We start from the raw sequence: 12,980 nt of genomic DNA, 5'->3' as shown, positions 1-12,980 counted from the left end.
AACCCACCTGACAATGAAGGAGACATAAGAGACTGGGGTTCGATCCCTGGGTTGGGAATATCCCTTGGAGGAGGGCACAGCAACCCACACCAGTATTCTTGGCTGGAGAATCCCATGGACAGAGGAGCCTAGTGGGCTACAGTCCATAGGGTTGCAAAGAGTCAGACTGAAGTGACTTAGCATGCATGCACAGTTACATAAGAAAGGGTCACTGCAAGAGGGACACTCTGACCTTCCCCTCTGTCTCCTTAAAAATAGGAAAAAATCTCCCATGTGAAAATTGCTGAAACCATGCAACTCAGATTGGGACTTGAACTCAGTTTTAACTGAGATCACACACATGGTCTCAGGACTTAATGAAACTCAGGTTCTTGATGTCTCATCACAGAAAGAATTCAGTGAGAGACAAAGTGATGGATAAGAAGTGGATCTATTTAGAGAGAAACATTCCACTGACTTGTCAATTTTTACAGGGGTGGGTAATTTCATAAGCTAATGAGTGGGAGGAGTATTTTAGCTCTTTTGGGGAAGGAGAGGGGATTTTCAGGAATAGGGACCACCACCCATTTTTTGACCTTTATGGTTTGCCCTTGAACTGTTATGGCACCTGTGGGTATGTCATTTAGCTTGCTGATGTGTTACCCTGAGCACATACTGAAGCTCAAGGTCTAGTGGAAGTCAACTCATCTGCCATCTTGGACCTATTTGGTTGTGTCCTCGGGCTACCTCATTCTTTTAAAGGTTTCGATACCTTTCTCAGGGTGGCTCAGCAGTAAAGAATTTGCCTTTGGAGAAGGAAATGGCAACCAACTCCAGTATTCTTGCCTGGGACATCCCATGGACATGAAGAATCTAAGCTACTCCATTTTGTAAGGTTCCGGGAAAAGAGCCTTTGGAAATCCCCTGACCTCACCCCACCACCTGCGAACCAATCAGAACCCTTGGCCAGCCCGGGAAATTCGAATCAAGCCCAGGAAATGGGAACAAATCAGCACCCGTGGCCAGCCCTTCACCAGAAGGTGACCAATCAGACCGGGAGACTCCCGGTTTTTTAATTTTTCACGTGAGAATACCCTATATAAGCAATGTAACCCAGAGCTCAGGGATTCTCCCTATAGCTGCTGCGTCGGTGTCGGTATCGGTGGGAGCCCCAGCTAGAGCTTGGTAATAAAAACTCTCTTGCTTTTGCATCGGATATAGGCTCCCTGGTGGTCATTGGGACATTTCGCGACTTGGGCATAACAGACAGAGGAGTCTGGGGAGCAACAGTCCATGGAGGGTCGAAAAAGAGTCAGGCAGGACTGAGCAACTGAACAACAAATACCTTTCTTGTACCAGAAATTACAGAGAGATCCTTATCACCAGAAACAACGAAATCGGGCTGAAAAACCTGTATAAACAAACATTTTAATGTTAAATTTACCATCCCAAGCCCAAATTTTGTTTAGATTTTTCACTAATTGAGCATCCCAGCCCTATTTGTCAACTCCTCACAAATTTATTTTTTGTCTAAAAAGTATAAAATCTGCCTGCTTTGGCCACCTCATAGATCCAATTTCTATGCGACCTATATGTGCATGCATTCAAATTTTTTTGTCATTAGTCCACCGCATAAGAACTCAAGAGGGAAATTTCTCCCTTTCCACTACTGTCTGGGTTATAAACATCTAACATTGTGGAAAGTTAATTTCCCAACTCTTTCTCATTGGTAAGTACAGTGACACACTTTTGTATATCTGTATATCTAAATTGGTCCTCTAGTTGGCCTGTGAACTTGCAGTTCTTGCCAAGTGTGTCATCTGAGATGAGCACTTTGTTTCACCAGGCACGTATCACTCTTACTTGGAAGAAAAAGGTGCCAGCAAAATCCCACAGAGCAATGCTAAGCGACAATTGGGCTGCAGGTTACGGTGTAGAGAGCGCTTTCCAATAATACGCCTGTCATTTGACCCGACAACATTGGGGCAGGCGGTTTATTACGAAGCTTTTCGCATTCTAGGAACCACGTCCGCCCAGTGATTCTCTGGAGGACGCCCGGGTGGTTGTAGGGTTGGGGGAAGGGAGGGTACCGGGCAAGTGGGGGAGGGAAGTGCTGGGCGAGAGTTGAGGGGGTATGAGGACGAGGGGAGAGGAGAGCGCCAGTCTTGGGATTGAAGCAGGTAGAGCTCCAGGCTGGGGTGCGGGGTACGGATTCAGACCCCGGGTACAGCCTGCGGGCACTGCACTCCGAAGGAGTCAAAACTGTTCCGGACTCTTCCTTCCTCTCCCCCTCTTCCTGCAAACAACCAAGCTGACACGCAAAGGGCGTTTTGGGTGAAACAGAAGGCAAACAAGTTCGCGAGTGACCGTGAGAGTGCCTGGCTCCTGTCTTCTGCGGAAAGCCGAGCGACCTGGCCAGTTTGTGGAGGGGGCGCAATACGGGAAAGGACGGAGTGCGTTGTCAAGCGCTGCAAAGCTCGTCCTCCTCCGCCAGGTAGGGCAGGTGAGCGGGCGAGACCCGAATTTCGGCCGCGGTGGTGCAGTGCGGCGGTGGGGCCCGACTGGGAAGCCCTCAGCGATGGGTGCTGCGTTTCCTCGGCCACTACAGCTCTGTCAGCGGATAGCCTTGTCACTGTATTCCGCTTCTTTCAAAGGGGCGGCGTGTGCCACGCAGGTCGACTTGCTGCTTAAATTGAAGGACAGGGAGGATCAGTCAGTCGGTGAAAACCCTCCCACTGCGCGAAAACGAAACTTCTAAGGATGCCAGACTTCCGGCGCAATTCGCGCCGTCCCCGGCCCCCCGGCCTCTGGGCCCTTAATGCCGCCTCTCGGAGCGCGGCTGGGACCCAGCCAGGCCCCGCCCCCAGGTGAGAGCCGCGCCCGGCCCCTCCCAGCTGCCAGGCCCCACCCCGGCGCCAGGCCTGGGTCCGCTGTGCTTGGCTACCAGGTGAGTGGTGCCAGGCCCCGCCCTGCTGCACCACCAGGCCCCGCCCCACCTCCAAGCCCTCCTTTATTCGGTCCCGCCCCGCCGCCAGGTGAGCAGCCTCTAGCCGGGTCCTGCCGCCAGGCCCCGCCCTCTGTCCTCTAGGGCCCGCCCTCCAGCTGGAGCGCCTGCGCAATACGGCCCGTCGGGCCGGGGCCGGGCGGTGCTGCCGGTGCAGTCGGCGGGCGCAGTGCGCGTGCGCCGTGCGGTCGGGGGCGGGCGGCGGCGGCCGCGGAGCGGAGCGGGGGCGGGGCGGCGCCGTCTGGCTCGGTCGGGCCGGGGCGGGAGCGCGGCGCGGGACGGCAGGGCCCAAGGGCTGCGGACGGCAGCCTAGGAGGCCAGCAGGTGAGGCCTGTGCACCGCCGGGGAGCGGGCGCCGCAGCGGGGCCGCGGGCGGGGCGCGTTGAGGGGCGGTGGCGCCCGGGGAGCAGCGGGCCGCGGCGCATTGTCCGGGCGGCGGGCGGCGCCTGTACAGCGCCCCCTGCCGGCCGGGCTTCGGGCGGGGGCCTCGGGCTCGGGCTGCGCGCCTTTGTTCGCCGCCCCCGCCAACATGGCCGCCGCCCCCGGCCCGGCCGGCCAGCCCCGCGCGCTTTGTTCGGGAGGCCTCGACACTCGAGCGGGCGGGGGGCGCTGGGTGGCTGGGCCCGGGGAAGGCGGGTAATGCGGCGGGAGCTGGCGGGGGGGGGGGGGGGCGGGTGAGTGTTGCATAACCCGGCCTGGGCGGGGGAGGAAGGAATGAGACCCTCGGGGCCTGAGGGGGCGGTGTAGGAGTCCCCTGGGGCGGGGGTGGGGGCTGGACCCCCGGGTGGTGGGAGGGGATGTAAAGGGGGAGGGGAACGGCCCTCGGGGCGTGGGGAGGGGCTGCAGCGGAGGGTGGAAGGAGGTGGGGGTGGAAAGGAGCATTGGTCTCCGTAGCTAGAGGGGCGCTGGAACCTGACCACTGAGAGGGGAGGGGGTTCTCCGAGATCGGGACCCTCCGGAGGCCTGGCGTTGCTCTCCTACGCAGGGCTGTGTACCTACGACGGCGTAACCTCCCGGGTGACTGCCCGAGGTTCTGCAGCAGTGGGCTTGGCGGAGAAGGTGGTTTTTCGGGGCTCTCGGTAACCCCCCCCCCCATTTCCCCCGCCCCCTTGGCTGCCTGTCCACGCGCCCTGGGCAGCTCTGCGCGGGACTAGCCGACGGCGGGCGTTTCTGCACACGCACACTCAAACACACACACACACTTTTCTTTTTCATCAACGAGTGACCTTGAGCGCATTCCGCAAGCATTTGCTGAGATTAATCGCACGGCGCGGAAACTGCGCAGTGCCTACGGTTTGGCTCTGTTCGTCTTTCCTGTTGGGGATGCGTTGTCGACTTTACCGGATTGAATTTTAGCGATGGCCTCAGCCATAATGCCACAAAATAGGCACCCCAAATCTGTTTACGCAGTTGCTTCACGCTTATTTGCTTTTTTTATGATTTGTGGGTTGGGATTCCTGGTTTTGGAGAGGGTTTTCCATGCACGTTGAAGTAGCAAATACAGATCGGCTGTACGTCAGAAAGCAACCCTCAGTACATTAAAGTGTTAAAGGATTGCGCTGTATAACACGACTTCTGCCAAAGACGACATACCTCCCCAAATGCGAATTCCTATATAACTTCTGTTGGAATTTTCTGGAAGGAACTCTGCGGTCTGAAGGGATTGATGGAGAGTACAGTAATTGCTTTCTACATACCTTTGTTAGGAAATGAAAACTAAACCTGTACTTGAGGGTGTGTATACCAGGACAGATTGAGTCTGTTAACGTTCTTAGAGGTTGTGAACTTTGAAGAGGCTGTGAAATTTCAGATGAGGGTCAAATGAGATGAGGACGCTTCTGCCCTTCCGCAATCCTTGGGTAAGAAGCAAATACCAAAAAATTGTAGCTAACAATTTACAGAACCTTTATTATCAGACTTGGTTTGTTGTTGAGCAGCTAAGTCGAGTCCCACTCTTTTTGTGACCTCGTGGACTAACCTACCAGGCCCCTGTGTTCATGGGATTTGACTTGATAATTACATGTAAAGGTCGTTAAATGTTTGTCAGAATCGTCGATAATAGGTGTGTGTTTCTTGTGAGAAAGTAGAATTTCTTTGAGTAGCAAAATGGTTACTTGAAAATGCTGTGAAATGAATTAAGGAAAGAGATCTTCAGTCATCTCTATGATTAACTGAGAGTTTTTTTTTTTTTCTTTTAAGATTTTCGATGATCCCCCCGAGTTTTGATAGTACTGTTTCTATATTTACTAGTTCAGAACCTAGTCATAATATTTACTTTGTCTTGAGTATATATATATGAAGCAGCGTTTAAGATGGTATTCTTTGTGACACTCATGCTAAGAAATGCTACAGGAAAATCAAAGGAGTCCTTGGTCACCTTAGTTTGGGAAACAGTGTTACATTCTTTCCCTTTTCCCGCAGGGTAACAATTCACAGTATCCGGTTAGTGGTGCTGAGAAATAGTAGCACATTGTTTTCCATATTTAACCTTGTATAGTTTGTTGTTTTTAGTGTAATATCTAGTAACACTCATGAAATCTAGGTAATGATGAAATGTTGGTCATTGGTGTCCTTACAGGTAATGAATGGTACCACTCTCGTAAATCCTGGAGTGGAAGGTTGATGTGATTTTTGTTTGCCTGCGCATCCTGTGGGAAAGAGTACCTCAGATTTGACTCTTAACGGTATTGATATGATATAATTATGAGCTATTAATTTGAAATCTTAACTAGAAGAAATTTAATTATGCAATGTTCTCTCTTCCCAATGACTTATCTGATTGTATACAGTTAAACTCCATTGGCTGTACTCCTTAATTGTTAGCATTTTTTCCTCTGGTATGTTAGAAACACATAAAAAGGATACTACTGTTCTGGAAGAATTATGGTGGATTATTGTAGACATTAAAAATAACAGTGTTGTTGGATATTTCTTTTGAATTAGCAGAATTCTAATTTGTTGAGAAAAATATATATCATGGAAATACTCGCTTGTATTTATTAGATGCTTAATTGTGTTTTTTTTTCTTTCCTTTGAACAAAAAGAAATTGGAAATGGGGAATCCATTGTGAAAAAGATGTGAACTCTGGAGTTGGATGTGGAGATCGAATGGCCTTCAACTCTGAAGAGTCTGGGTTGAAATCCAACCCCACTCCTTACTGGTCCAAAGCCACATACCTGATTGATCACATAGCCCTTCTAAGGGCTATTCCTCAACTGTAAACTGGGATGAAACCTATCATGTAAGGCTATTACAATAGTTAAATGAAACGGATGTGTAGAGTTCCCAGTACAGTTCCTGAAATGCAGCAGCTGGTGCCAGGCATTGTTGATTTCCTTCTTCTCCATGCTTTTGAACTTTGCTATAGTTATTAGCATTTTTTTTTCAACAGTAGGTTGCATAGTTGTGCTTTTATTAAATTTTTAATTAAATCTTTATTGAGTGCTTATTTTTTGGCTTTAAGATTGCCATAAGTCAGATATGGGCATGATAGATGAAGATGTGCGCTTAGAGACCTTACAGCTTGGTAGGGAAGATATATGGAGAGAAGGTGATGTTCCTGCAGGGTTAAGAATATAGGTTAGAGGAAAGCAGTCTAGATGAAGGAACAACAGGCAGAGTCATGAAGAGTGTTAGACCATTACAATCAAAAGTTCTGCTCTGTTATCTGTTACTTCCATGTGAGTGATTCATAGGGCTTCAGGATATCATAAGTTCCCTGTGGGTGTTGATCATACAACTGCTGATACCACTTAAGTTTGACATGATCAGTCTGTCTAGGAAGGAATTTGGGGCCAGATTTTAAATAAGTGAACATATCACATTAAGGTGGTTGCTGTTTTATTCGAAGGGTAGTGGTGGTGGGCGGGTGCGGGGAGCCATTGAAAGACATTAAACCTTCTGAAATATGGATTGAAGGAATCTGCCAGTGTTCCACCTCAAGTTTACAAGAGTCTAGCCTGTTGAATAAGGATAAAGTAATTTGAAGCAAAGGCAGTTTGTCTGGAGACACTAAAATGTTAAATGTGTGTTGACTTTTTTGGGGGTGGGTGGGTGATAGAAAAGGATCAATTCATCATAGATATTGTTTTATCCATATGTTGAGGGAGTAAATAAAGAGACTAATGAAGTGTTTGAATACCACTTGAAGTGTTTTTAGATTGTAGTAATAAAAGGCAGGACAACTCGTTAAACTTAGATTATATTTGTTTGCTTATATTTGTTGTTCAGCTTGCTTATAGTTACATCCTTATAACTTAGGTTTACTATTTGGACCTGTCTGCAAATGATCTACATATTTATTTATAGACGGTCTATATAGTTACAGACATGTATGTCTATATGACCTCAGTTCAGTTCAGTCACTCAGTCATGTCCGACTCGTTGCGACCCCATGAATCGCAGCACGCCAGGCCTCCCTGTCCATCACCAACTCCCGGCGTTCACTCAAACTCATGTCCATCGAGTTGGTGATGCCATCCAGCCATCTCATCCTCTGTCGTCCCCTTCTCCTCCTGCCCCCAGTCCCTCCCAGCATCAGAGTCTTTTCCAAAGAGTCAACTCTTCGCATGAGGTGGCCAGAGTATTGGAGTTCCAGCTTCAGCATCAGTCCTTCCAATGAACACCCAGGGCTGATCTCCTTTAGGATGGACTGGTTGGATCTTCTTGCAGTCCAAGGGACTCTCAAGAGTCTTCTCCAACACCACAGTTCAAAAGCATCAATTCTTCGACGTTCAGCTTTCTTCACCGTCCAACTCTGACATCCATACACGACCACTGGAAAAACCCTAGCCTTGACTAGACGGACCTTTGTTGGCAAAGTAATATCTCTGCTTTTCTATACGGTATCTAGGTTGGTCATAACTTTTCTTCCAAGGAGTAAGCGTCTTTAAATTTCATGGCTCCAGTCACCATCTGCAGTGATTTTGGAGCCCCCCAAAATAAAGTCTGACACTGTTTCAAATGTTTCCCCATCTATTTCCCATGAAGTGATGGGATCAGATGCCATGATCTTAGTTTTCTGAATGTTGAGCTTTGAGGCAACTTTTTCGCTCTCCTCTTTCACTTTCATCAAGAGGCTTTTTAGTTCCTCTTCACTTTCTGCCATAAGGGTGGTGTCATCTGCATATCTGCTGCTGCTGCTGCTAAGTCGCTTCAGTCGTGTCTGACTCTGCGACCCCATAGATGGCAGCGCACCAGGCTCCCCTGTCCCTGGGATTCTCCAGGCAAGAACACTGGAGTGGGTTGCCATTGCTTTCTCCAATGTGTTAAAGTGAAGTCGCTCAGTCGTTTCTGACTCTTTAGTTACCCCATGGACTGCAGCCCACCGGGCTCCTCCGTCCATGGAATTTTCCAGGCAAGAGTATTGGAGTGGGGTGCCATTGCCTTCTCTGGCATATCTGAGGTCATTGATATTTCTTCTCCCGGCAGTCTTGATTCCATTTTGTGCTTCTTCCAGCCCAGCGTTTCTCATGCTGTACTCTGCATAGAAGTTAAATAAGGAGGGTGACAGCCTTGACTACTCCTTTTCCTATTTGGAACCAGTCTGTTGTTCCATGTCCAGTTCTAACTGTTGCTTCCTGACCTGCATACAGATTTCTCAAGAGGCAGGTCAGGTGCTCTGGTATTCCCATCTCTTTCAGAATTTTCCACAGTTTATTGTGATCCACACAGTCAAAGGCTTTGGCATAGTCAATAAAGCAGAAATAGATGTTTTTCTGGAACTCTCTTGCTTTTTCTATGATCCAGTGGATGTTGGCAATTTGATCTCTGGTTCCTCTGCCTTTTCTAAAACCAGCTTGAACATCAGGAAGTTCATGGTTCACGTATTGCTGAAGCCTGGCTTGGAGAATTTTGAGCATTACTTTTCTAGCGTGTGAGATGAGTGCATTTGTGCGGTAGTTGGAGCATTCTTTGGCATTGCCTTTCTTAGGGATTGGAATGAAAACTGTCCTTTTCCAGTCCTGTGGCCATTGCTGAGTTTTCCAAATTTGCTGGCATATTGAGTGCAGCACTTTCACAGCATCATCTTTCAGGATTTGAAGTAACTCTACTGGAGTTCCATCACGTCCGCTAGCTTTGTTCGTAGTGATGTTTTCTAAGGCCCACTTGACTTCACATTCCAGGATGTCTGGCTCTAGATTAGTGATCACACCATCATGATTATCTGCTTCATGAAGCTCTTTTTTGTACAGTTCTGTATATTCTTGCCACCTCTTCTTAATATCTTCTGCTTCTGTTAGGTCCATACCATTTCTGTCCTTTATTGAGCCCATCTTTGGATGAAATGTTCCCTTGGTATCTCTCATTTTCTTGAAGAGATCTCTAGTCTTTCCCATTCTGTTGTTTTCCTCTATTTTGCATTGATTGCTGAGGAAGGTTTTCTTATCCCTTGCTATTCTTTGGAACTCTGCATTCAGATGCTTCTGTCTTTCCTTTTCTCCTTTGCTTTTTGCTTCGCTTCTTTCTCAGCTATTTGTAAGGCCTCCTCAGACAGCCATTTTGCTTTTTTGCATTTCTTTGCCGTGGGGATGGTCTTGATCCCTGTCTCCTGTACAATGTCACGAACTTCCGTCCATAGTTCATCAGGCACTCTATCTATCAGATCTAGTCCCTTAAATCTATTTCTCACTTCTACTGTATAGTCATAAGGGATTTGATTTAGGTCATGCCCAAATGGCCTACTGGTTTTCCCAATAGGAAAAAAAACTTTCTTCAGTTTAAGTCTGTATGACCTACTTATCCATATATTAACGAATCATATCTAAATAAATATTCGTAGCATGAGTTTTAGGTCTTGACACACGGGTAAGAATGTTCTTTTCCCTGTGTACAGAGTTGATTTGTTACTGTGTACAGGGTCGATTTGTTACTGTGTACTTCCTTTTGCTTCCTCTCCTTTAGGATCCCTGTGGACCTGTGGAATTTTATGTATGCAGGGTGTCTTAATCAAGTGGTCATCATTCTTTTTTCCTCAGCTTGTCCTGGTTTGGTCATGGCTTGGTGCTTTCAAACTGGTTTTCTTCCCTTGGATGTGACCCTATTAACCTTTGAACTGTTTCTTGCTCATGTTACAAGATGTCTGAGACTCACTTTGTGCTTTTTCTGCCCAATATCTATCAACCAGTTCTTTTAGCTCTTTTTATCAGGCAGTGGAGTTTAGATACCAAAATCTGGTGCTATGTGTCCTTATTGCCATTGAGATGCCCTTGCTGTCATTGGACAGACTTGGGAAATACTAGTTTTGATTTTGTGTTGCTAATTCCAGTTCACATTTAACTTCATAGGGTTTTTTAATTTGAGTTTATCCTTCTCTAATGTTAAAAATTTGCATTCTTATCAACTTTACTTTCGTTTATCCTACAGTATAAGCATAGTAGTTCGAAAACTTTTTAACAGTAGAATGATTGTAGGTTTCTATTTTATTCTCTTTGTTTTAAAAATGTTTACATTCTGAATATAGAATTATTTGAAGACATTTTCTCTCTGATTTTGTAATCAATTTGATTATTAGTTTGGTTTATTTGAATGAAATCCCTAACATTTAAGGATTGCGTTAATGTTTTTCTAAACGTATTTTTTTCTGTGTGTAAAACATTTATATAGTTCCACAGTCAAATCTGCATTGTAAAGGTGTGTTGACATTCTCCCTTCTTTTCCTGTCTGGAAACTGTTCTCCACCTCCATTTTAATTTCTGGCTTATTTTTCCACTTAGTTTTGCAATATAAGGAAACATTTTTTTTACTTGCTTTTCTTGAAAAAAAAAAAAAAAGTTTGTGTTTCCAAAAAGCTTGTATACACTGTTGTTTCTTCCTTTTTACTTAATATATTCTGGAGATCACTTCATATACACTTCTATATTCTTGGTAAGTACTCTTTTGTGCTTGTAGTTCATTTCCTAAATATACATATAATGTTTATATTCTGCTGCTGTTAAAAAATTATTGCAATGAATAACCTTGTTCGATACATTGTTTTATATTTGATCAGATATAGTTTCAAGATAGTGAGATTGTTGGGTAAAAGGTAAATATGTCTATATTATAATTTGTTAGTGTCAGAAATTACCTGTTTAAAAAAAAAAGGCAAATCTAATTATATCACCGTTTGGGTAAAATTCTCAGTGGCTTCCCGTTGCTTTAAGGACAGAGCTTCATAGCAGGCCTCAAGGGTGTGCATAATTTTCATCCTCTGGGCCTTGACCTCACCTGCATTGCATCTCCCTTTGCACCAGCCATGCAGGTGCTTCTCATATCTCCAGTGCCCGTCATCATCTCTGCCACTAGGGAGCATGGCCCTTGTTCTTTCCCTCTTCCTGGAATGCTTTTCTGTCCAAATTTCAGTTCTTCTTAGTCTGCGTTGCTTGTCTCAAGCATCACTTTCTGATGAAAGCTGTTTTGATGAAAGTGTTTGTAAATTTTATAATAAAGGTAGAATAGAGAATCTCCATATATCCATCACTCACTTATAGTAACCATCAATTTTCTGAAGGTTTTGAAGTTTTTTCTTGACTTTGGTCAAGTCCTTAGAGACATTGCTGTCCTTCCAAGTGCTTATCAAAATTACAGGGTTACGTTTGTTCACATGATTTAACGAGGTTTTGTTTTCTCAAAAAGGCTGAGCTTCATGAAAGTAGAGATTCTTAATTGTTTTTGTCCATCACTACTTTTCTGGTCCTTAGCTCAGTTCTTGGGTTCTGAGAGCTCACATCCCCTGGGCCCTAGCTAGCATTGTCCAAAGGCAGATTGAGGCTGTTTGGTTAAATGTGTGGCTTTCTCTCCAGGAGTCTGTCAGATAGTCTTATTCAGAGATCTCAGTTAAAACAGTGTAGGAGCTGGCGATGCAGCTTGTGTGCCGCATGTTAGAGTTGTAGTCCATAGGACAAGAATTTGAGAAAGAAAGGTGGAAGTGCCTTGGGGGAGAAAACAGACTGGAAGCCACAGCAAGACGGATGGAAAGCTGTGTCAGCTGTGTTACTTCTGACATTGGTTGTGAGGGCATCCGAAAGAGCTGGGCCTTTGTCTTGGAGCTGACCACACACGCTTGGCCCAGGAGACAGAGACTCAGGGAGCCTGGGGGAAGGTAGAGTAGCTGTTGCAGCCTCGCGTCAGTGAGGCAGATGGGGAGTTCGTGAGTGCAGGTCCTGCCAGATGCCCCCTCCGTCTGCGGCACGGTCGTCTCTCTGTGGCCCACCCAGTCCTAAACAAATACAAGGGAAAGCCTGGGAATGCAGTTTAGCCTGGCCAAGTTAAAACATTACAAAGCAAAATGATGAGTTCAGGGTTTTAAATTCCCAGTGAGGGTTCCACATAAGGAACCTGAAAGCTTCTGCGACTGCCCTAATACTGCAAATTGAATTCCCTGTTAGTAGGTGAGAACTTGGATTGATTAGGAGTGGAATCCTGAAAATTGGATTAGAGACATATGGTCAGTTTCTCATTTAGCTGGAGATCTTGAACACCTGAATTCTGTTGGGCTACCTTTGCCAGTAGAAACAGCCTTTTCATCCCCTGTCTGAACTTAATCTCTGTCTGAAAAACCTGCATTTGGCTTCACCTAGAATCCTCCCAGAAGGCCCCAAAGGATGAGGTGCCAGGTGTGATTCATGAAGAGGAAGACCTACCCTCCAAAAGAGTTTGCCTGGGGAATAATTGTGGGGATGGATGTTAAGGGTGTGAGATGATGGTGGAGGGAATGTAAAGTTGGGTTAGGCCAAATTCATTGATGTGGGCAGGACACTGAACTGGGGTCTGTAAATGCTGTGGTGACAGTTCCATCTTGGTCTGGAAGGTCTGTTAAATGTTCTTTTTAATTTAGAATTAATCATTGGGTTATAATAGGTAATTTTTGGTGACCCTGGTATTTTTGTATAATCTTAAAAAGTTTTTCTTTAAATGGACTCAGTTCAATTCAGTTGCTCAGTTGTGTCTGACTCTTTGTGACCTCATGGACTGTAGCACACCAGGCCTCCCTGTCCATCACTAACTCCGGGAGTT

General features: G+C 46.1%; 1 protein-coding gene across 3 annotated transcripts in view; it reads left to right on the top strand.

Moving 5' to 3' along the window:
* The first annotated feature begins 2,459 nt into the window (after positions 1–2,459).
* Positions 2,460–12,980, top strand: part of SPIN1 (spindlin 1) — an 81,246-nt gene continuing 70,725 nt past the window's right edge. Inside the window, exons 1-2 of one of the 3 annotated variants that reach the window (XM_040239921.1) lie at positions 4,418–5,667; positions 6,028–6,225. The gene's annotated coding sequence lies outside the window, so the exon portion shown is untranslated. Of the gene's footprint in view, positions 2,483–3,171; positions 3,308–4,417; positions 5,668–6,027; positions 6,226–12,980 lie in introns of those variants that run through there. The other 2 variants (XM_040239929.1, XM_040239913.1) reach the window with 2 other exon arrangements.

The sequence above is a fragment of the Oryx dammah genome, unplaced genomic scaffold (assembly GCF_014754425.2).
Source record: "Oryx dammah isolate SB20612 unplaced genomic scaffold, SCBI_Odam_1.1 HiC_scaffold_1, whole genome shotgun sequence".
Lineage (NCBI taxonomy): Eukaryota > Metazoa > Chordata > Mammalia > Artiodactyla > Bovidae > Oryx > Oryx dammah.
Note: the sequence above shows the minus strand (reverse complement) of the source record. Positions and strands in the feature narration are given on the sequence as shown.